Source organism: Chelonia mydas, chromosome 3, assembly GCF_015237465.2.
Source record: "Chelonia mydas isolate rCheMyd1 chromosome 3, rCheMyd1.pri.v2, whole genome shotgun sequence".
In the NCBI taxonomy this organism is placed as follows: Eukaryota; Metazoa; Chordata; order Testudines; family Cheloniidae; genus Chelonia; species Chelonia mydas.
In genome coordinates this window covers 40,205,060-40,230,834 of record NC_057851.1, presented here as the reverse complement: position 1 = coordinate 40,230,834, position 25,775 = coordinate 40,205,060, and the positions used below count along the sequence as shown (strand labels likewise).

The 25,775-nt window shown below is 38.6% G+C and overlaps 1 long non-coding RNA gene across 1 annotated transcript in view; it reads right to left on the bottom strand.

Annotated features, from left to right (window-relative positions):
- The window catches only part of LOC122464948, a 52,525-nt gene extending 28,531 nt beyond the window's left edge, over positions 1-23,994 (bottom strand). Inside the window, exon 1 of the long non-coding RNA XR_006289411.1 lies at positions 23,947-23,994. This is a non-coding gene — a long non-coding RNA (uncharacterized LOC122464948). The remainder of the gene's footprint in view (positions 1-23,946) is intronic.
- Positions 23,995-25,775: the final 1,781 nt, after the last annotated feature.

Genomic DNA, 25,775 nt, shown 5'->3' with positions numbered 1-25,775 from the left:
GGACCCTGATCATCATTGAAACCACATATGATTGAGAAATATCTGAGGGTCCCCCCCCAATTTTTCACAAATAAAATAAAATAAAATTATAGGACCTTTTATGTTGCTATGTCCCTACTGCTGACATACCAGGAAAGAGACTCATGGCTGGAGAAAATGGGGTGTAGTCAGCATGTCCCTGGACTGTGCTTTCCCTCATCTCTGTTTTCAGATCCCTGTGGCCCTTGCAGCTTGGTGGAAATTACAGCTGCTCCTATGCACAGAACAGGAAGGGCTAGTTTAAATAAATCATCAGGAGGACCAGAAAAGTGCAAAAGTGAGCTTTAAGCAACCTTTGCATAGTATTCCCTGTCTTCCACTCAGTGAAATTTAACTACCTCCTCACTTCTACAATCTCTAAAGTTTTTAAGTCTGGTTCTGCAAAGTTTTACTCAAAAGAATAGTCACAGTAAAAGCAATGGGACTACTTTTGTGAGTAAGGGTTTACAGAAGCTGAGTCTTTAGTGAAGTATTGGACAGATCAGTGTTATTTATAGAACAAAAAATTGTGAACTCAGTAAGTTACTTGGCTGATGGTACTGAAAGTAACATTTCCAAGTCTGCAGGTGATACTAAATTAAGGGACTGGTAAATAATGAGGGACATAGATTCTTGAAGGACCTGGGGAAATAAATAACAAATGCACATTCCGTACACATAAATGAATTTTGAAATATAGTAAAACATATCAAAGAGTAAATGACTATTAAATGAAAAGGTGCTATGGCATCTGACCTTCAGAAAATTTCTGAGCAGTCGTGGAGAAATCCCAAAAGCCTTTAATTAAGCGTGCAGCTGCAGTTAAGAAACCAAACAGGATGCTAAATTGCATTATTCCAAAAATACAAAATAAATCAAAGAAGGTGGAAGCAGTGATTCATGAGACATTGACTACACCACATCCATACAACACAATGTTTCATTTGGTGGTAACTGGTTTCTTCTATACCCTAGTCAGTGTTGTATGCCAATGTTCTTTTAGGAGGTTATCACAAGGAAACAAAAATATGACTGATGCAAGGGAAAGTATGAAGAGCCCTGCAAATCTGCAGATATCTGTGTTATAAGCGTGGACCATGTTTGCTGATCGTGGATTGTATGCAGATACAAATTTTGGATCCACGCAGGGCTCTATAAGTATGTTTGTTTAGGATATGAAGAGTGTCTGAAAAAGTGTCAAAACTGCAGTGATCTGACTAATGGTCACAAAGGGATTGAAATTATGCAGAGATTAATAATACTTTGTTTCTTAATATCAACAAATACTTTATAATAAATCAGCATGGTTCAAAAATTGAAGACAAAAATAAAAATGTAAGCAAATGTCAAAGTGCTAAACATGTATGGCTAGATTCTCTACTGTATTTGAGCTCTGTTCTGATATATTGGTGATAGGGTGGGGCTAGAAGGAGCAGCTCTAAATTTGCACCGATGGTAAAAGGTCTCACAGTGATCTATGCCAGAAGAGGATTGGTTGTAGTTGACCTCTGCTCTGCCATGCTCTTCCCTATTCTGGGGGCAAAAGGTACCACTAGCTTTTCATTCCAATATCTTTTCCAACTTTGTACCAGTGGGGAACTCACCTGCATGGCAGAAATTGTCTGCTGGCAGTCGTTGACCAGAGTAAGTCCAGTTATGCTGCCGCAGCCCAAAGCTTTGTTCATTTTCTGCAGATGACTAAAAGGTATAACTGATGGCAGTACAGCACTGCAATTGGAATTTAGTTAACAATTCTGTTGACTGTTCACAAACTGTAATAAAATCCAGACCACTCTCCTGTAGCTATTGTTTCTTTATTATTTAGCATTTATATGGCAGTAGCACCTAAAGACTTCAAACACACTGGGCACTGAAAAAACATATAATAAAATCACAGTCCCTACTCCAAAGAACTTAACATTAACGTTAATGAAGATTAACAGGAGTAGATATTTTGTCACTAAAGTAAGCTAATATATCTCTAAATTCTTTCTCCAGAGTTCTCCTTTTCTGAAAGAACCATTTCTGCATGGTTGATTTTCAGAGTAAAAACATACCTCAAAGATAAAGAGTTGAAATTCAATCCAGTACAGAGACCTATTCAGAGGCCCAGGGATCACATAAACCCATACTTGTTGCAAGGGTTTAAGTGGGGTTTAAACAGTTCATATGGTTTTATGTGAGCTGCTATACTGAAACAAATTTCACGCAGCATTTTCACATAAGCAAAGCTATATAAACAATTGATTTTTTGGTTTGGTGGCTGAACCGAAAACAAAAAATGTGGATCAACATGAAAAAATTCAGTTCTCAATAAACAAAAAAACAAAAAAAAGTTTCTTTTTATCTGAAAGAATTCTTGTTGATTTTATTTTTATTAAAGGCAAACTAAATTTGCAAATGCCATTCACAAAATCAGAGGAAAAGATGAGATTGGGATCCAGGTGTGTTCCCCTCCCATCTGAGTCTACAACCACCCAGCTGTAGAGTCATTCTAGGTCTTCTTCTGTCCCAGTGAATGTTTAATTAGTTATATAAACTGCAGAAGAATTAACAGAAGAAAATGAGACTCTTATTATCTCCCTTTATACCAGGGGTGGGCAAACTATGGCCTGGGGCCCGCATCTGGCCCTTCAGACATTTTAATCCTACCCTTGAGCTCCTGATGGGGAATGGGGTCCGGGACTTGCCTTGCTCCGTGTGTGCCATGGCTCTGCGCGGCTCCCGGAAGCAGCAGCATGTCCCCACTCCAGCTCCTATGTGGAGGCGCAGCCAGGCAGCTCCACACACTGCCCCTGCCCCAAGTGCTGCCCCCACAGCTCCCATTGGCCAGGAACCATGGCCAGTGGGAGCTGCAGGGGTGGTGCCTGCTAACGGAGCAGTGCCTGCAGATGGGGCAGTGTGCCAAGCCGACTGGCTGTGCCTCTGCTTAGGAGCCAAAGGGGGACATGCCACTGCTTCCAAGGAGCTGCTTGAGGTAAGTGCTGCCTGGAGCCTGCACCCCGACACCCTCCCACACCCTAACCTCCTGCCGCAGACCTGATTCCCTCCAACCCTCCGAATGCCTTGGTCCCAGCCCAGAGCATCCTCCTACACCCCAACCCCTCATCCCAAGCCCCACCCCAGAGCCCGCATCCCCAGCTGGAGCCTGCACCCCAAACCCCTGCCCCAGCCAGGAGCCCCCTCCCACACCTGAACTCTTCATTTCTTGCACCGTCCCAGAGCCCACACCCCCAGCTGGAGCCCTCACCCCTCCCGCACCCCAACCCACAATTTTGTGAGCATTCATGGCCCGCCATACAATTTCCATACCCAGATGTGGCCCTCGGGCCAAAAAGTTTGTCCACCCCTGCTTTATACCATATAGCCTTGTGGTTAGAGCACTCACCTAGGAGGTAAGAGACCCATGTTCACTCTGCCTGACTCAAAGCATAAGAATTTGAGTTTTCCACTTTGCAGGTAAGTGCCTTAGCCACTGGCTATAGACTATTCTCAGGACACCATCACCTCCTCTGTTGGTTTTGTTAAGGGCACCTAAGCCCATCTAGGCTAAAATTATTTTGGCTGAAACTATTTGGTAAATTTGTGTCAAATTCATGAATAGTTTCATTTGACCCAAAGCTGCATTTTTATTTTATTTTTTTTGCAAATAAACTATTTGTCTGAAAAATATTGCCCAACTCTAATTCTTATGATATACATTGTTTTAAAGATATCTGAAAGATATATTCTGACTTCAGCTGAGAAGAAGTGATTGTTTAATAAAAAACAATTGTTAAATGAATGGACTTCTTTAAGCTACTAACTGAACAATGTTAAATATGTGCAGTGAAATCGACTCAGTAAATCCAGAAATAATATGCTTAACAAAGTCTCCATGGACAAGCTTCTTTGGTCTGCTTAAGTGCCTCACATTAAGAAAGTAAAATAAAAATGCAGAGAAGATAAAGAGTGATAATTTTGAAGAATGCTAAGCAGGTTACTCAGAAATAAATATTATAGTTGTGATAATAAAATAACTCACAAATGGGCACTAGGAATCTCTTTCAGGGAAAAGTGACGAGGAATCTTTCCCCCAAGCTGCAAATCAGGAGCAGTGCCTAAGGGATGAGGAATGCTTTGTAGCATTTGTAGCAACCTGCCCTGCACGCCCCATGATGGTGAGGCCCTGAAAGGCCTGCACAGTGGCCAATTTTCTGCCCATGCACCCTGCCTTTCTAACATCATTAGGCATCAGCTGACTCTAGAACAGATAGCTTTGCTACTTCTATTCATCAAGCATATAGGAATTATCTTTTAAAATGCTTATTGTCAGCTGTGATGCAATTCTTTCAAAGCTAATATCACCAGCGAAGTCTGTTCTACTGAGTTTCTCTCTCACTAGAAATTATATTGAGTAGGTGTGGTGATTACAGGTTATACCCATACAGATAAAACATTACATGGTGCCATGACATTATAACCATGTGCTCCAGTGCATCACAGGACAGGATTTAGACCTTAGGTTTTTTAAATGGTATATCTGCACTGGAGCTGGACATGTAATTTCTAGTTTAGGTAGATATACCTATGTTTGCTCTGATCAAGCTAGCACACTAAAAATAGTTTAGCCACAGCAGCATGAGTGGCAGGATGGGCAAGCCACCCTAAGTACCATCCTGTCTGAAACCCTCGGCAGTACTTGGGTGGCTAGCCAGTCCTTCTGCCCATGTGGCTTCAATTTTCAGCATGCTAGCTCAATCAGAGATTAGTGTGGATATGTCTACTTGTGCTGGAAATTACACCTTCTGCTCCAGTGTAGACATATCCATTGTGTCCAAGACAATTGAGAAACTATTATGCATCATATTCAGGGATTTTCTCTTAGTAATATCCATATGGACCTACACATCTTCCTCAGTGTTTAGCTGTTGTTCACATCCTCAGAAACTAGTGTTATCATCAAAGGGCTAACTCCTTTGGGATAACCTGATTAAGTGCAATTTTCTGTTCAAAAAGCATCAACTCTTTTATTTCCCTAACCATATTCAATGCATAAGTTTCAAAGTAGCATGTGTTTGATCACATAGTCATAACGTCCTATGTATACCTACAGAGTCTTTAGAATTTGAGTAGAGCTGTTAGGCTTTCAGTGTTCACCTATCAGGGTGCTCAAGGGGTTAAATAACCAAAGAATACAGGTAACAAGTTCAGGAGGGCACTCAAAGCAAGAACTCCACATGAAAAAAAAAATCACAATAAGAAAGTGTAATACTTAGTAATCTTTTAGGCTTCACTGAAGCCTAATCCTGGCTCTGTGTGCACTTGACTGACCACATGTATACCTTTGCTTTGCACTGCAGCATGCATTTGTTTTCACATCACAGACACTGTTCTCCTGATCCACACCATTGTACAGTAACTCCAGTTCTGACTTATTATAATAACACAATGACTCCTGACTGCAGATGCAGACAGTATTGTTTGTTCTGAGTCCCAGCAATGTAATTTCTGATTCATTTAATATCATGTCTCACCCAGTTTGACTCTGTGCAGAACTGAGGATAACCAATTGGGCATTATGTGTATTTTTTGTTTTGTATCGTTCATATAGCTTTTCATATATCTTGCAGCTATATTCAAATATTTAATAGTCTTTAAATATGTCAGTCTCAAAACCAAATGGAGCATATGATTTCTAGAAGGGCAGGTTAGGGAAAGTGGAGATTATAAAAAAAGACCTTTGTGTAGTGATAGCTAAAGACGGAGAGAGATGGACAGATGGCAAAATGAAAAAAATAAAAAGAAGGAGAATGAGCCACACACAATACATAGTTAAATTATGTAAATTACATAATTCAGATCAAACTAAGTTGATTCCTGCCCTTTTCTGCCCTCTCTCTTTGGAAAAAAAAGAATTTTGTATCTAACAGCAAAAATACCCATCTTAGATATGGATGTAATGGAAATTAACAATACAAAACCCCAAAGCAAGACATACCATTGATCAGGCAATACCCAACATAAGGTCTACAGTCTTCTCTGACTTTTTTTTTTAAACACTGGTACAGGACAGTGAATTGCCCATTCAGAAGCATGGGACATATAATATAGCCCTGTAGTATAATATGACTGGTCTAGATATAAAATTTCACTATTTTAAATTAACCTGTAAATGTCAGCCTCGGGTCAAATCCTCAGCTCTCTCTTTTTCCCCTTTGTACTGATCTGTGCATTTCCTTATACAGATGGAGCAGCCCGAATCAGCCCCCATATATACAGGAGAGCCATCTAGGACCCTCCCTCTTCCTATATGAATCATGCAGGCACATCTGAGAATCCGACCTATAATATCACTGTGATGAGTCTCCCCAGGATGCCACTTGGAACTGGTGTGCCACTGAACCCTCTGACCCACCAGTCTGGGCTCCTTCACAGACTGCGCAGCTGTGAAAAGCTGCAGACGCGCTCCAGGTCCAAAACTTCCACCAACATTCACACAGGTAGGGACACACCCAGCTGCAGTTACAGCCACTACATAAACCAACAATAGAGAGGCTACAGCCAAAATAACAACCAGCTGTACCATCCTGCCCTGGTCCAAACCCCAACCAGTATGAATTTATTATCCTGTATGCCTCCTGCTCAATGTGGAGAGGAAATGCAACAAGCCTGTGTTAAATTAAGCTGAGCTCTCCAAGCACTTCACTCCAAACATACTGGTTTAGATTAAAACATAAAATAAGTTTATTAACAACAAAAAGATAGATTTTAAGTGATTATAAGCGATAGCAAACAGATCAAAGCAGATTACCTAGCAAATAAACAAAAATGCAAACTAAGCTTAACATACCAGAAAGATTGTTAATTCAAATCCTATCACTCATCCTGACTGATTATGCAAGCAGGCTGGCAGATTCTCAAGGTACAAGCTGCACTGGCTTTACAGCTTGGAATCCCCAGGTTTTTCATACACAAGCTAGAAATCCCTTTAGCCTGGATCCAGCACTTCCCCCAGTTCAGTCTTTGTTCCTTAGGGGTTTCCAGGAGTTTTCTTCTGTGGGGAGTGAAGAGCAACAGATGATGTCACTCCCTGCCTTATATAGCTTTAGCATATGGCAGGAACTCTTTGTTCCAAAACCAGTTCCCAGACCAGTGTGTGGGAAAATATAGACACCCCAGAACGGAGTCCAGAGTCACATGGCCTGGTCACATGCCCTTATAGAGTCATAGCAACTATGACTTACAGGCTACCTGTAGTGTTCTTAGGAAGGCTCACCAGGTGGGAGATAAGCTTCTCCCAATGTCTATTGGTTTCCCTAATGTTTCATTACCCTGAATAGGCCCTTCCCAGCCAGCTATCTAGACTGAAAGCATCTTGCCTAGTAGACATCGCCCAGGAATAACTACATTTGAAAACAGATATATAGTTAATGTTCATAACTTCAGATACAAACATGATACATGCATACAAATAGGATAATCATATTTAGTGAATCATAACTTTTCCAATGACATCTTACATGACCTGTCTTGCACAAAATGTATCATAATTATGATATGTTTATAGTATAATAATATCACTATGAAGAATATGGGGCACAGTGTCACAATCACCTCCATCTCTCTGCCATTTCTTTTTTGTAGCACCTTACACCTCCACTGCAACAGCTAGCCTGGGAAGGTCCCAGTGACTCAGTGTAGAAGTTAAAGAAAAACAAACAAACTGGTATTTGTTCCTATGTCATCCCATAAGCAGAAATTGAGCAATATTATTTTTATTTATTTGTTCTGTGGTTGACTTTGAATGGTTTAAAATATACAATAAGACAATTTGCATAAACGGAAATTTTATCAAAAACATTCCCTATTGTTATTTCCATTTTTTTTAAAATTCTCTCATAACTGGCTGCCAGGGGCTTTGTTGAAATGGCAAACAGGAGTATGGAAACTCTGCCATTTATCTCTTTTTATTTAGTGTAAAGTATTACACTTAATACTATTAACCCTATCTTGAGCTTCAAGATTGTCATATCAAGTTTTGATCCATAAAATGAATTCTACTGGGAAATCTATTTTACCTAACACCAAAAATAAAATGAGACCAATTTAATTGGCCAAATAATTGTTAGCATCAAGTGATGATCATTTTGTTTTTGTAATAATATCCAGAGGGCCTTTAAATGTTGTCCCAGTTCATTCTGACTAAAATAAATCCTCTGAGTTTATTGGACGCTTCACAAATCTTTATAAAATTTCAAAATAATAATCATCATCATTAAGTGCTGATTTCTTGATGGAAGTTTTATAGGAAAAAATCATTTCAGCAAATGTGTTGAAAAAACAAACAATTTACAAAACAACAAGAAAGGATGTAACAACAAGAAAAAAATCTTACTATATGAAGAATTCAGGAAAAAACAAAAGGAAAAGGAGACACAAAATGATATTGAAAGAGTTAACTGAATTAGAAAACCAATACCAAATCTGCAGGGGCTAACAGAATATATTAATCCTGGATTAAATACAGCAACAAGTGATTCTGACTTCACTTAAACCCGAGTAAATCAAGAATAACTCCACTAGAATTACACTGGTATAAATCGGATGTACATGAAAACAGAATTAGGGCTTGTGATGAACTGGGAATGTGTGTACAATTTATGAATTCTGTGTGAGACTATGAATCCTATGTATCTGTCTCTGCTTTTCTGTGATCTGTTTGCCTCTGTGTTGGATTAAAAATTGCAATGGTTTGTGGGGAAAGAACAACAAGAGAAGGTAATTGACTCTTAAGCACCCAATCATTGGAAATATATTCACTCTCGAGAAAAGACTGGACCCTGCACTCTGCCTAGAAGAACCGGGAGTTTAGTGGGGGAAAATCACCTTGGCAATTTACCTTTGCTGGGTATATTGCATAATGCTGATTATCATACTGATTTCAGATTAAAAAATTTAAAATAAAAGGACTAGGATCATAAATACAAATATAATATAATATAATAAATAGCTCCTATTGAGTGCTTTTCTTCAGTAGATCTCAAAGCACTTTACAAAGAAGGTCAGTACTATTATCCCCATTTTATAGAAGAGGAAATTGAGGCACAGAGAAGTGAAGTGACTTGCCCAAGGTCATCCAGTAGGTCAGTGACCAAGCTGGAATGCAATCTCGGTCTCCTCAGTTCTAGTCCATTGCTTTATCCATTAGGGAACACTGCCACACCTAGATGTATAGGCATAGCCTAATTATTGATCCCTCTGGCTCTGATCCTGCAGGTTATTGTCAGGTTCAGATTAAAGCTACTTACTCACATGAACCTAAGGATCAGGAGACACTGTGGTAGGGAGAAATTCTTCATAGCGGTTGCCCTTAAGGGAAAATAAGTCCAGAAGGTAGGCAAAGAGCCTCTTCAGTTGATCAAGCACTGAAATTTGACAGATAATGATTATTCTTGCAGAACACTGTTACACAGGAGAGCTCAGTGCCCATAAAATGAAGCTGAATCCACATTTTTCTGGGAATAAATTGTTTTTATAATCCTAGTAAACTATATCTATGTATACAGTAACCAGACTGGATTTACAGCAATCCTTGCCATATTGAAATACGGGTCTGTTTTAATTTCATTAAATATCTGCTCTATAAAATATATCTTAACTAATAAGATCACTTCAGGTGGATAAGATTCTTTTTTTCCATTAATCATTTCAGGGCTGCCATCCCAGAGACAGACCTAGAACAAGAAACACTATATATTTCCCAGGCCAAATCCTAGGCACATATAATAAATATACCAATATGGAATGATTTACATATGTTAAATAAAGGAACAAATATCTGAGATTAAGCTCTGGGTGGAGTGCTTAATAGGCTGAGTAAAACAGAATGGTTTATTGATATGAACGTAAATGAAAAAATTGAGGCTGGCAGTTATTTTATATTCACTGGGGCCCAGATCCCCAAAGATTCCCATTATCTGCACCTAGCTGATGAAATCTAATTCATATCTTAGAGTTGGAGAATCAATTTCAGAATGAGGCAACAGAAATTATAAGATCTAAAATGCTTTTCAGTCCTTCAGACCTTGAGATGGTTTCCCATTGTACAAATGACCAAATGGCTTCATCAGAGATGTCTGCTTCTCCAAGCCAGCAATCAACACAATGGGATATACAGCCCTTGATTCATTCAGCTCCCAGGAACAGGTGTTTGGTTCATGGAGGGCAGTATAAAAAACATTTTCAGGAGTCATTTTATCTTATCTCACAAGGCTGTTGTAAATAAATCCAATAACATATTTCTCAAAATCCTTAGATGGAAGGCAAGACCTTATAACTATTATATTTTTTGAATGTCATGCAAAATCAGATCAAGGTGGAAGGACCCATATTCACAGGAATATAGATACCTCAGATTATCTGACATCATAAGTATTTATAGTTATTCAAGTCACATATCTGGTGAAAGTAAATTCCAGGGGGAAAAAGGATGGGGAAGAAGAGGGGAAATAAAGAATTAAATAAAAAACCAGAACAACAATAGCACAAGAATAAAAATGGTATTCATGGCATTTCACCTTTATCTCTCTCTTTTTATCTGCATTTGGTGGATTGCGTGATATCAGAATTTAGAATTTCACACCTATTTAACACTTGGCTGAACACTACGTAACCTCTTGGCAACAGGATGAATGCATCCTTGTTAAACAGAATATAAACTATTATTATCCAGATTAAAGGCACTAATATTCACATTCAAGCTAAATCAGTCTCTTGGGAGGTGTCCTAATAAAGCAGCCATCCTAATTAAGTGTGTTCCGATTAAATGTTATATATTTCCTAACCACAACATGGCTAATGTTCAGAGAATTATATACACAGGCTTGTCCTTGTTAAAATTTTATGCCTGTTTGAATTCTACTCTGAAGTGGATTAAAAAACCACTGTGGAGTATATCATACAAAATATATAAAATTTTTTGTCTCTCGTGTTGACTTTGAAATAACAAGTATACAAGCAAGCTGTGAAAAACTGGTTGCCATCAAAGGTCTGTTTCTCCAGGGAACAGTCTAAGTGTTCCTTTACTAGAACAAGTTAAAGAATGATTGCAATAGCACATTTGATGGAAACTAGTCTTTCAACCCCTGTGATATCTTTTATTTCAACTGGAAATTGGATTAACAAGTCTTTCTTTTTCTGCTACTTATATTTCTTGGATCCTGAGCAAAGTCTTTTATCTGGAAATTCATACACCAATCTGCTTAAAATTCATGGCATAGGGTCTGAATATCCATTCTGGCAGACATTCCAAATTTCCCTGTTTTCAGTTCTATCTGCATTGTTATCGAAGAAGTCTCAATATACAGTATGTTTATATAACTCAATGAGACCAAGCCAGAAAGTGAAAGCACAGTGAGGGAAGGAAAATCTGTTTATGGTTTAAGCTCATTCAATAAGTTTTAAAACATTAAAGACCCCTTATTGTTAGGGATGGAGAAACAGGTTCAGTCAAAATAAGGACCTACCCAAACTAAAACCAGACCCATGCATTCGCATGACCCTTTCCAGGTCTAGCTGAAGCAGAAGTGACAAATACTGTGAAAAAGATTGTTCTCTTTGTATTTCTGCTTAGACTGGAAATGAAAACACTTGCAAGAGAATCTGTTGTAAAGAGATTTCCTGTTTAGCTTCCTGGACATAAAATGTTCACATTGTTTAGACAGCACAAAACAGAAACATCCATTCTTTTGACTGCTTATCTGAACTAAACTTCAGAATCTTCTGATATTTTCTCATCACTTATTTATGTCAATATTTACCCTGCAAAGTTTTAAAAAATCATTTAGAGCCCTATTTTACATTCCTTGCACACTGAGAACTCCCACTGATTTTAGTGGGACATTTGGGTGCATAGGGAACTTAGGACTGGGCCCTTTGTGAGTTTGGATAGTGATTCAACCAAAGTTTATAGACAAACTAGTGGATATCTCAACTATAAAATAACAATATCTAGCTCTTATATGGCACTTTTCATCCATAGATCTCACAGAGGGCAGCATCCTTATCCTCATTTTATAGACGGGGAATCTGAGGCACAGAGAAGTGCCCAAGGTCACCCAGTAGGCCAATGGCAGAGCTAGGAATATACTCTACATCTCCTGAGTCCCTTTCCATTGCACTCTCTAGGCCACACTGCCTCCCTATGTAAATATGTATTGGACAAGTTTTCGAATGGCTACTCAATCTGAACATCCTTTTGGTTTTGGATCCTATCTGTATTCAAAAAAGCAGGGTGCTGATTTCTGGATCTGAATGCAGGAGTGAAGACATATTTCTCCTTTAAAGTCTTCCCCAATTTCTTCCTCTGAAGTTTGTCCCATGCCATTTAATTAATCCCTAGCCCTACTGATCCTTTACCTGCCTCATAAGAGCATAAAAATGATCATAATGGGTCAGACCAATGGTCCATCCACCCAGTATCCTCTCTCCCAACAGTGGCCGGTGCCAGACGCTTCAAAGATAATGAACCAAACAGGGCAATTATCTAGTGATCCATCCTCTATCATCCAATCCCAGATTCTGGCACTCAGAGGCTTAGGGACACCCAGAGCATGGGGTTGCATCCCTGACCATCTTGGCTAATAGACATTGATGGACCTATCCTCCATGAATATATCTAATTCTTTTTTTAACCCTGTTATACTTTTGGCCTTCACAACATCCCTTGACATTGAGTTCCATAGGTTGATCATGCTTTGTATGAAGAAGTATTTACTTGTGCTTCTTTTAAACTTGTTGCCTACAAATTTCATTGGGTGAACCAGGTTTCTGTGTTATGTGAAAGGGTAAATAGCATTTCCGTATTCACTTTCTCCACACCATTCATCATTTTATAGACCTCTATCATATCCCCCAGTAGATGTCTCTTTTCTAAGGTGAACAGTCCCCATCTTTTTAATCTCTCCTCATATTAAAGCCGTTCTATTCCCTTAATAATTTTGTTGCCTTTCTCTGTACTTTTTCCAATTCCAATATATATATTTTTGAGACAGGGTGACTAGAGGTACACACAATATTCAAGGTGTAGGTGTACTATGGATTTATATAGTGACATTATGATATTTTCTATTTTATTATCTATCCCTTTCCTAATGGCTATTAACATTCTGTTTGCTTTTTTGACTGCTACTGCATATTGAGCAAATGTTTTCAGAGAACTATCCATAATGACTCCAACATAGAATCATAGAATATCAGGGTTGGAAGGGACCTCAGGAGGTCATCTAGTCCAACCCCCTGCTCAAAGCAGGACCAACCCCAACTAAATCATCCCAGCCAGGACTTTGTCAAGCCTGACCTTAAAAATAGGTAAGAAAGGAGATTCCACCACCTCCCTAGGTAACGCATTCCAGTGTTTCACCACCCTCCTAGTGAAAAAGTTTTTCCTCATATCCAACCTAAACCTTCCCCACTGCAACTTGAGACCATTACTCCTTGTTCTGTCATCAGCTACCACTGAGAACAGTCTAGATCCATCCTCTTTGGAACCCCCTTTCAGGTAGTTGAAAGCAGCTATCAAATCCCTCCTCATTCGTCTCTTCCGCAGACTAAACAATCCCAGTTCCCTCAGCCTCTCCTCATAAGTCATGTGTTCCAGTCCCCTAATCATTTTTGTTGCCCTCCGCTGGATGTTTTCCAATTTTTCCACATCCTTTTTGTAGTGTGGGGCCCAAAACTGGACACAGTACTCCAGATGAGGCCTCACCAATGTCGAATAGAGGGGAATGATCACATCCCTCGATCTGCTGGCAATGCCCCTACCTATACCTCCCAGAATGCCATTGGCCTTCTTGGCAACAAGGGCACACTGTTGACTCATATCTAGCTTCTTGTCCACTGTAACCCCTCGGTCCTTTTCTGCAGAACTGCTGCCGAGCCATTTGGTCCCTAATCTGTAGTGGTGCATGGGATTCTTCCATCCTAAGTGCAGGACTCTGCACTTGTCCTTGTTGAACCTCATCAGATTTCTTTTGGCCCAATCCTCTAATTTGTCTAGGGCCCTCTGTATCCTATCCCTACTCTCCAGCGTATCTACCTCTCCTCCCAGTTTAGTGTCATCTGCAAACTTGCTGAGGGTGCAATCCACACCATTCTCCAGATCATTTATGAAGATATTGAACAAAACCGGCCCGAGGACCGACCCTTGGGGCACTCCACTTGATACAGGCTGCCAACTAGACATGGAGCCATTGATCACTACCCGTTGAGCCCGACATCTCTTTCTTTAGTGGGAAGAGCTAATTTAGACCCCATCAATTTGTATGTACAGTTGGAATTAAGTTTTCCAATATGAATTACTTTGCATTTAATCAACATTGAATTTCATCTGCCATTTTGTTGTCCAGTGACCCATTTTAGTGAGATCCCTTTGTAACTATATACTGTCTGCTTTGGACTTAACTATCTTGAGTAATTTTGTATCATCTGCAAACTTTGCCATCTCACTCTTTGCCCCTTTTTCCTGATCATCTATAAATATGTTGAAACAAACTGTTCCCAGTACAGATACTTAAGGGACACCATTATCTACCTCTCTCCACTGTGAAAAGTGACCATTTATTCGTGCCTTTTGTTTCCTATCTTTTAATTAGTTACTGATCCATGAGAAGATCTTCTCTTATCCCATGATTACTTAGTTTGCTTAAGAGCCTTTGGTGAGGGACCTTGCCAAAGAAGGCCTCCTCCTTTTTAATTTACTACTATGCTCTATGTTATAGAGATCCATTTCAGAATTCCTATAATGCAAGTGCAGTACCATGATAAATTCAAACACACTGAAGAAACGATGGTGGGTGATGTTGGCCCAGAAAACTTCTTCCATCACAGCCTACAATGTGAAAGTACACATGCGGACTTGACTTGGGGCTGGGAAGGTGAGCAACCTCATATTCATGTACAATGGTAGAAGGAAACGAGGCAGTAGTATATGTGGAAAGGCAATGAGGTAGTGGTATATATGCATGAGGCAGTGGTTTAGGAGCAGCTAAGGTTGTATAAGTATGTGAGATCAGCGTATCCAGATCTGTGTGTGGAGCAAAGGAGTTTCCATAGATAGGCAGAGTAGTGGGTCTTATTTGATGCTCTAAAGTTTCTGGTGGAAGACAGCATGCATTAGACTAGGGAGTATAGGCCCTATTCCTCAAAAATGGTTGTTGGTTAGTGTGTGCTGTGTATTGCATGCTTCTATAGAAAGAAATGCACTTAAATGCATGCAATATTAGCCTCAACTTAGCAAAATTTTGCTAGCTTACTTCATTCACTTAAATGTGTATGGTCAGTGGTGGGGGCAATATTTAGGCATACATACTCCAAAGTTTATTGTGTTCCTCTGTATATGTTGGCAACCAATATGGGGTGGTTTACCAAATATTTCTTTATATGTTCTGGCCGTCATGAGGACTGGTTTATGACATGCTCTCATATATGTGATGCTGCAGACTGGTTTGCTGCATGGTCTTAAAATGATGGAAGTGGACTAAATGCATGATTCCATGTGTATTTTGACAATGGTATTGCTTGTTTGATGCATGTTCCTATATTTGTGAAATGCAAGCAGTGGTTTCCTGTCTTCTCCTTTGAGTATTTTGGGTAGGTGGGAAACTCATTCACTGTATATTCCTAAATACATATTGGCAAGGCTAGGCAGATTTAGTGCCCGCACACCTATTAAACTCAAAGCTCCCCTGAGTCAATGGCTCATCAGACTGATGCAGTTAAGGCATGTCAGTTATATAGCCAATGATACAGAAGGGAGTAATGTCACCAGTATCAGAGTCAATTGCTTTGACTGGGGTAACCCAATAGATCAGGTATTTATTTTGAAGTTGGGTGGATAAAAGGTGACCTTTCACTATGACATCAAGCAAGACCTGAACCCACAACCTTCCGAAGTATAGTGGAACACCTGAACCACTCACCTACCATAACACAGAGAATTTCATCTTGATGAGCCTAGGGCTTGTTTTTCATTTGTTTTAGTTCTGTCATAGTCCTAGAAACAGGGCAGGTATTATTTAAAGGGGGAAATTAGATTATTTTAGGTTAAGTCCTTACTGAACAGGGGAAATTGAAAAATTGAAAAATACTTCTTTTTCCTGTAGGGAACTGTCTATAGGTACTGGAACTAGTGGTTCTGGGGGTATGGCAGTACCCCCTGGATTGAAGTGGTTTCCATAATATACTGGGTTTACAGTTTGGTTCAATGGCTCTCAGCACCCCCACTATACAAATTGTTCCAGCACCCCTGCTACTGTCACAGTTACAGGACCTTCTCTGGCCTCTCTGAGTGCATCCCCTCAGGTCTCAGACCTCAGCCTTTACCTTAGTTGGGGTTGAATCCTGTGATTCTCTCATTTTAGACTATGTCCTGGGTATAGCTCCCTAAGTATTGACTGCATACTTAGCAGGTCTGATTGGTTGGGTACCTACAGGTCTTCACTTTGGGAGTCTGTGACCAATGAAGAATACAGTAACACAAAGCAGCCTTCTTAAAACAAAGTATTGTTTAATCTTAACAGTAAGAACATAGCACTATCTAAGAGAAAGGGATTTTTAAAACACCACAAGGTTTACATGCATGCCTATCTTACCTCAGATGCTACAAAATCCTATTTCATTCCAGATCAACAACGTTATCTCGCCCTTCCACTGTCTTTGAGGGACAGACTTTTAAGTCATTAACTATTACCACTGGAACAGCTTACCAAAGATCTTGATGCATTCTCCATCACTAACAATTTTTGAATCAAAATTGGATATTTTTCTAAAAGATGCACTCTAGGAATTATTTTTGGGGAAGTTTTATGGTCTGCGTTAAAAAAAGATGTCAGACTAGATGATCACAGTGGTCTGTTCTCGCCTTGGAATTTATGAATTTATTAAATCTATCCACACAGTTATCTGTTCTCAATTTCACTGGCCTTTTTTGGCCCTGCTGCCTTACCCCAGTCCAGTGATCTCAGCGGGGTGTTGGAGGTGGAACTTCAAAGCAAACTGCTCTTGCACTGTCCCTCAAATGTTGGTAAATGAGTGACTACCAAAAGCCATTCATTCTTTCCTGCTTATGGACAGTGAAGAGCTTCTTGAATTAACACCATTTATTTATATAGCAGACCCCTTACAAACAAACAATCAATCAGACACACATATATAAACATATTAAAGACAATAATAATATCCTGGGACCAACACTGCTACTACAACACTGCAAACTTAGAGAACAGATACATTCATAAAATTATTATAGGTGAGCTCCAAATAGGTCACTGCTACCAATCAAAAATATATTCCAGTGGGGTGTACTGTTTGTCCTTCTCATGGAGAGGTTTTATTTTTTTTTAGGGATTTAGGCTACAACAAAAAACTCATGAGATTGTAGATTTTATTAAAATATTAAGGGCTATTGTGGCTTTACCTTAAATCCTTAATAGATGGCAGCAAGTAGCTTTGCAGCGTCCAGGAGAAAGCTGGGAAAAAGATTGTGGAAAACAAAAATGTTGGTTTTCCCCCGGGGCTCCACAGAATGTTCCCATTGCCAGCCTCATACTAAAGCAACATATATCCCTTACCATGCTGACACAGCTGTTCTGGCCAACACATTTGGGGTGAAGCCCCATACCCCACTAACCTCAATAAAAGGGTGAATAGCAAATCTATGGTGGCTACCCTTTGCCACTGTGATGCAGGGAGCCGGCCCACGATGGACCACCACGTCCCGGCACTTAATGAGAAGCAGAAAAGTGAAAACATGACAGTCTTAGAGGTCTGACATTGTATGTTCAAGAAATAGCAGAAAACTGAAAAAACAGAAAAATGCCCCAATACAGATCAATAGTAAAAATCTTGTGCTAACCTGCTATACTTAAACTTTCATCACTGTTTATATGAAATAAATTTAAATGTTTGGATGGCTATTTCTAGAAGAGACCTAGTTATAATTTTATTTATGAAAAGTATTTGCAAGAAATCTGGAAGTCTGCTGCCAATATATACTTTATGGGGAAAAAATGAAAGTCACACATGTCAGAAAATGTCTAATATCCCAGTTCTAAAATAAGATTCTGCTTGGGTATTCTTCACTTTTGAAAAAACATGTTTCAAGGAGTTAGATAAGACTTCAGCCTCTGTGAATGGAGGGGACTGCAGGCGTTTTGAAAAATTTCCAATAATCTTAGAAATGCTTTCATATCGTATGCAATGTTTCTTCAAGAGCAGCAAGATCTTCCAGTGGGAACTTGGCCAGTGTTTTACATCACATATCAGTCATTCATAGCCCTTTGCTAGAGGAGCGGGTGTGAAGAAAATAACTTTCTCATGCCTGTTTTGAATTGGTGGTTGGCTGAATATTATGCAAACATTTTCTCTACGGCATTAAAATATATTTTTTATAAGTTATTTATTAGAGCAGGTATTTCTATGTCTGTATCATCATTCCCTCTGCAAAAGTAGCAGACTGTACTCTTTCATCCTTTTGCTCTAGAGTTAAAAATTGATTTTTAACAGACTTCTAGACTGTAGTGTAAATGGGCATTCACTTTTTTGTTCCTTTTTAAGTATCACTTCTGAAAGATGGTTTCTATAGAACTCTATTTAGCCCTGTATTTTCCGTTGTGACTTTTTTTCATTTTTTTTAAACTTGCCATTGCCCTGAGTGTCTGCCTCCTCTAGTAACACCACTTCATTGTCATAGATTCATGTCACGATTCCTTTTTACTGGTAGTTTAGGATGATTGAAGAAACAATCTAGCCTCTTCATGTGGTTGCTGCTTATACACTCAGAGCGGGGAGAGAACCTGCTTAGCATTGCCTCAACATGTTCCTGCTATGTTTTTCTCTTTGGTAATCACTTTCATAGTAGCTCACTCTGTAGTAATGTCACGGAATTTACCATCTGCAGCATTACCATGGCTTGTCTTTTTTCAGCACTCTCCCTGTTCTAGTCAGTATTTCTTTTTCATACCGTAAACTTTCATATGTTTAGTCATTTTAAAAAATTCAAATTGTTTTATAGAGTGTATTGAAAAAAGGGCACAAAGCGAAATAAAGAATAATGAAAATGTTACAGAGTAGCTGTATATGTACCAGTATGTATATTGTATACAGATTATCAGGAGTTTTAATGCAATTTTATATTGAAATAAGAAGTTTAATTGTTGCTGTATACTTTTCAAAGTCACTTACTTGTTGAACTAAGTTCTGTTATTTTCTATATACTATCATATTCAAATATTTTACAATGCAGAGTTTCTAAACATCATCGTAAGTAGTTCACACTGGGACAAAGTCAGTTATATCAATGTAAATCCACTTCTGTAAATGGATTTCTCTAGATCACGACTGAAGTAAATGAAATCAGAATCTAGTCTGTTTTGCTGAACAGTACTCAAGAATACAATACAGTATATTTGACTGCAGCAGTCACTCTAATCTCCTTTAACAGCATATGATTACTTCCTTGAGTTTATTATTTTATAATGAAAGCCAGAAAACAGTTAAATAGCTTTTGCTTATTTTACATAAGCATTTAAAGGATCCCAGCTTTCACTGACTGTTCTCAGTGCCTAATTTGTAATGAAAGAGGTGCCGGGGCTCAAGCAATTAGGTGCCACGGCTCAAGCAATTTTTTACTTCAACAAACACAGAGGTGCTGGGGCTCAGCCCTGGCAAGCCCTGGCACAAATTAAGCCCTGCCTGTTCTGCTGGATCTGGTTCTCTATCCTGTCATATTTATCAGTTAGACATATAGGTCAAATGTAACCCTGATGATTTCAAGGTTGTTGCTGTTTCCTGTTTATTCCAGGAATGAACTTGGTCCATTTTGTTGAGTCCAGCTAAAGACGACAATAGATTATTGAGCTGCAGTCAACTAAATATATATCAACTTTTCACTGATGATAGCAACATTGATCAAAAGTCCAGGATTTTTTTTTTTTTTTTTTTTTTACATTTAACTAATATTCTTGGCAGGGTGAACAATTGTCTGGTTTTGAGACGCCACAAATAACTTTCATTAACTATGGTCTAAACAGTTTAATGAAGCATATATTATCCTTCCCTATGCACTATAAATGGAGGAGTTGCTGCCTGAATGGTTTCTACATCTTAATCAACAGATCAATCTCCTATACTTTTCCAGGTCCAGAACAATTTACCTGCCTTCACTTCATTGTTCTCTACAATTTAGTTGCAGTCTTGGCTCTTCTTTATCACTTCTGCAAACTGAGTGGTTCACGCATATCATTTAGTGCTCAAATCCCTAATTATTTTATCTTCAGTTGAAGGAACTTGAAAAGTGGACACCTTTAAAATTACCATTAAGTAAATAGTTGACAGATTAAACATAGCACTCCTCCTGCACTATATAATCAGCAAAGACAGAAACACCTAATTCATATCAGAAAAGCCCAAAAAAAATCATATTTTTTTAAATATGCTGAACTGAATGGTTTCTGACAAAGAACAAATAACTTTAATAAATTACGTCTGACCAGTGGATAAAAAAAAAAAAAAGGCAGCCTCACACATTAGCTGTGAAGAGCTGCTCAGCTAGGAGGCCATTTTGCAGTGCAACAACAACTTTACTGAATCTATAACCTTATGAACAGTACAACAGCCTCTCAGTGTGATTGTATGCTATGTCCCTTGCAGGTGCAGCATGCACAGACACAAGGCAAAGGTGGCTTTAGGGATTGCTTGGGGTTCAGTGCCTTCCCCAGCATAACTCAGGGACCTGCTTTAACTTATGGTAGCTTCCTACGGGGAGCTCCTCACAATTCCCACAGCATCTATGCAATATCCTTGCCCCATCACATCTCCTACAGTAGCTATTGCATGAGGCCCTGTGTAAGACATCCATGGGGGCTGTCTTACATAGTGTCTACACCGAGGGAATTTTAACCTGGCCAGCCAAGGGTCTTTAAAGCCCCTGTATGATGCCACAGCATTACTATATGCCAGTAGATGGAATTCCTTATAGGTGATAAAAAGCAGGGTGTATGTATAGTTATCAACAGCTCTTGTATTTGACAATGGAATATTGACACTTTTTATGTATTTCTCCAGTAGGTTCTTGTACTGCTTCTCACTCTCATGTTTCTTGTTGTACCCTCACATAAGATTTAGTCATGTTTTGTGTGCTGAAGTTTTAATTTCTCTCTACAGTATTTAAACCTTTAGTTATCCAGAGACTTGGACTTTGTCTAGCTTAAACTATTTTTCTTTCTTTTCTAATTATTTATGATGAAGTCCAGATTAACAATATAAAGGAACAGCTTTAACATTGTATCCTGTAAATGGAGCCTTACATACTTGCCAATACTTTATAGTGACTCATATTAACTTTAATAGGAGCCATCCAATGGGACAGCATGGCTCTTTTATGAAGGCAACAGGACAGGACATAGCAGATACAAATGAAAGTGGCAAAATAAATAAATTTATAGATTTAAATATTTTAAGGCTAGAAGTAACCATTATAATCACCTAGTCTGACCTCCTGCATAAAAGAGGCCAAAGAACCTCACCTAGTAATTTCTGCATCGAGCCCATAACTTCTGTTTGACACATAGCATATCTTTTAAAAAGACATCCGGTATTGAGTTAATGTCTTCAAGTGATAGAGAAGCCACCATATCCCTAGGTAAGTTGTTTCAATGGTTAATTACTGCTTAAAAGGTGCACCTTATTTCTAGTCTGAATTCTTCTAGCTTCAACTGCCAGTCATTGGATCACGTTAGGCATCTCTCTGCTAGATTAAAGAGCTGTCAGCAACCAGAAATCTCTTCCTCATGTAGGTACCTGTAAATAGCTGTTTATACATCCAAAGAGTACGTTTTTCCTCTTTGCTACAGCATAGCACTGGGAGCCCATGGTTAATTGTTTATCTTTTCAGTCTACACAAGGGTAGAAGAAAGGGAAGATATAACAAGAAACAAAAGTCTGAACGAAGTACTAAAAATCTGAATCAAGTCCCGCAACTACTTTGAAAACGTTGACAATGATATTTTATACTCAGATCAATATCACTGAAAAAAAGAGAGTGTTCTTAACATATGGAATCATCCTCTACAGTCGTAAAAGCCCAAAATTCAAAAGCTAAAGTTTGTGGGGGCATTTGGGTCACAAATGTCAAGAGAATCCAACAATGTATTTTGTGAATAATTCACTAGAGACTCATACTAGAGTTCAAAGCTTCTGATAGCAAGGTTGCTAATCTCATTTAGCTTCACTACATTTGTTACTCAGTGAACATTATGTCATTTCAGGGACAAATACAGGTATTTGTCTGGCACAAAGGACTCTCACATGCAAAAGAAAGACATTCCCGTTACAGTTTTTAGTATCTTCTCTCCATTTGATTTTCTTCTTTTCCTTCCTCTTCAGATCAATAGTGATGAGTAATCAAGCTGAAATAGAACTGTAGTACCTCAGAAACCAAACCACTTTCTCACACTTCCTTCAAAATGACATTTCTCAAGGTAAGCATACAAGAGATTAACAGGATCAGATTGAGCAATCAAAAAGATTGTGCCCTGAAACCCCTCGTATGTTCTCAATGAGGAGACCATTCCCAATCAAGATGGTTCTTCTCACAAAGAGCTCCCCTCTTCACTGATCTGATGTAGTGGCATCTCATATCTATTTATTGGCAGTCTATTCATTCATTCTTGATTATGATCATGCTCCAATAAACCTAAAGCACACAACTTGAATGGAGTTTTCATTTAAATTTCCTAAAACATCATATGTTCCTTACAGCTAGATACAAATATTTCCCAAGTGACACTGCTTGGCCTCTTCTCCCTAAACTATGAGGCCTTTTGAGAATGCCTGATGAATCTTAAATTATTCCATGCCCCAGATTTCAATCAAATTTGACGTTACACTCAGACTAAAGGCTACAGAGTAGCCATCTCCATTCTTATTGACCTTAGATGGTTATTATACGAATGACATATTCACTGAGAGAATAGCTAACAAAACTGAAAATTTACTCCGATGTCTAACTCTGTACATACTCCAGTAACTTGCTACTACAGATTATATTGAACACATCACTCCAGTGATCATACCACTGTGCCAGTCAGTCTCTTGGCTTGTTCTGAGATACAGAAAGAATGTTAGCATGTGTAGCAGTAGAAATGGAAAAAAACTGAAATAACAGCAGAATCTACTGTGGTATTCACCCTTTTTTTTCCTTTTTTTTTTTTTTTTTTTTTTTTTGCACTTTATATCCCTTTGAAGATCATAGAACTGTACTAAGATTCATTCATGGGCAATTCATATACTAGTGACACACAAGGTATATGCCTTTTTTTGTATTGAATGCTGTACATAACAAATGGAGGAAAGACCCATGAATCTGCATGAACAAATTGATTTTCCACTACAATATGTCTGCTCCTTTCAATTCCTATATCTTTCCCTTTACTTCACGGAGGCTAAGATTCATATATGTGTGTGTGTGTGTGATTGAATTCTACATGAAGACAAATGCAAATGAAGCAATGTTTGAGTGAACTTGATACCTTGTACAGAAAAATCAATATCCAATATTTTACTTATTGAACAATACTTACAAACACAGCTGTAAAGATTTTTGTTTAGTTTAGATATAGGACACAAATTTAGCATTCACAGTTTACAGAAGGCAATATTCACAGTTCATAGTGGCAAGGTAGATATCAGCCTAATGAGCAGCCATAAGCCCTAAAAGTTTTTGTCTAGCCCTGCCCCACTTCTATTTTATTAACACATTAGTCCTCTCATACCACTAAATTGGCAAGGCAGAACAGCTCAGAACTCAAAGGTGAAAAGTTAATGTACTCACACTGTGCTTAAAGCCTCCCCCCATGGACCCAGTTTTCAGCAATCAACTTTGCTACTTACCTTCTCTCACCAAGCCTCTTCCTCTACTCCCTTCTTGTCAACTAGCACACAGTTCCTTCCCCTCCCCACCCCCATGACCGCAGCTGATAAATGCCTGTTGCCTGGCTGCTTGTCAGGGTGACCCTGATCACCTGGCTCCTTTTCCCCTGTTCCTTTAGATGGTGTTGGTTCTGATTTAGTTGGTGTTGGTCCTCCTTTGAGCAGAGGGTTGGACTAGATGACCTCCTGAGGTCTCTTCCAACTCTAATCTATGATTCTATGTTTTCTCCATATCAGTCAGGAGAGCTGGCAATTTGTAAAAGAGACAATATAAAAGGCACAACAGCAAACCATCCTGATATGGAAAAAAGATAGGAAGAATAGTAAGAGACCAATATGATTACATTGGGTGCTCTTAAATAACCTGAACATTAAAAAAAATCATACAAAAAGTGTAAACAAGGACAAATTGCTAAGGATGAGTATAAAAGAATAGTACAAGCATGTAGGGAGAAAATCAAAAAGGCCATGCCACAAAATGAATTACAACTATCAACGGCCATAAAAAAATAAGAAGAGGTTCTATAAATTCATACTGTTAGAGAAAGATGAAGGACAGTGTAGGTTCATTATGTAATGGGGAAGGAGAACTAACAGCAGATGACAGAGAAGACTGAAGTGGTTAATGCCTATTTTCTTCAGTCTTCAGTAAAAAGGTTAATTGTTATCAGATCTGCATAGACCTGATACTTAACCCAATTAATATTAACAACAAGGGGAAGGAACGCAAGCCAAAATCGGGAAAGAACAGGTTAAAGAATATTAATATAAGTTAAATGTATTCAAATCAGAAGGGATCGATGAAATTCATCCTAGAGTACTTAAGGAATTTCTGAACCATTAGCAGTTATCTTCAAGAACTTGTGTAGGATGGATGAGGTTCCAGAGGACAGGGAAAGGGCAAAAATTGTAACTATCTATAAAAAGGAGAACAAGTAGGACCTGGGGAATTACAGACCAATCAGCCTAACTTCAACAACTGGAAAGATAGTAGAACAAATTGTACACAATTTGCAAGAAAAATAAGGTGATAAATAATAGCCAGCATGGATTTGTGTAGAGCAAATCATGCCAAACCAATCTAATTTCCTTCTTTGATAGGGTAACCAGCCTAGTGGATGGGGTACAGCAGTGACAGGATATATCTTGACCTTAATAAGACTTTAGACACAATCCCATATGACATTCTCATGAGCAAATAAGAACAATATAGTCTGGATTAAATTACAATAAAGTGGATGCACAATTGACTGAAAAACGGTATCCACTTTATTGTATATTGTGGTCCTATAGGTAGAGTCAGCATTATTTGATTTTTTTAAGATAGTCTTTTCAGCATATTGTATAGGTGTTGGTAGAAGGAGACAAGCAGGAAACATCAAACTAGATTAGACCATGCGTAAACCTATTTTGAGATATTTATTCTTAGCTTCTTTGGCTTCATCAGGTAAAGAATTTCAGGAACACTAGTTGGTGAACAATGATCCTTGTTTTTGTTCCTTGGCATTCAGTTTAAGGTCAATGATTAAAGTTCCTACTGATCATGACCTGGTTAAGCATGAAGACCCTAACTTTGCATGTATAATTGAGGTATGGCTGAATGATATTACAGGACTAATGCTGATTCAGTTATAGTTTCCTTGCTTCATTCCTTTTACAATGACTATTTTAGGGATAATGGTTAGTTCTATTTATTTAAACAATGTGTGTCTGGCCTTGCCAATCTTTTAGATGCAGCATTTTAAAAAAAAATGTAATGGGAGAAAACAAGACAGACAAAAGGTAAGAGA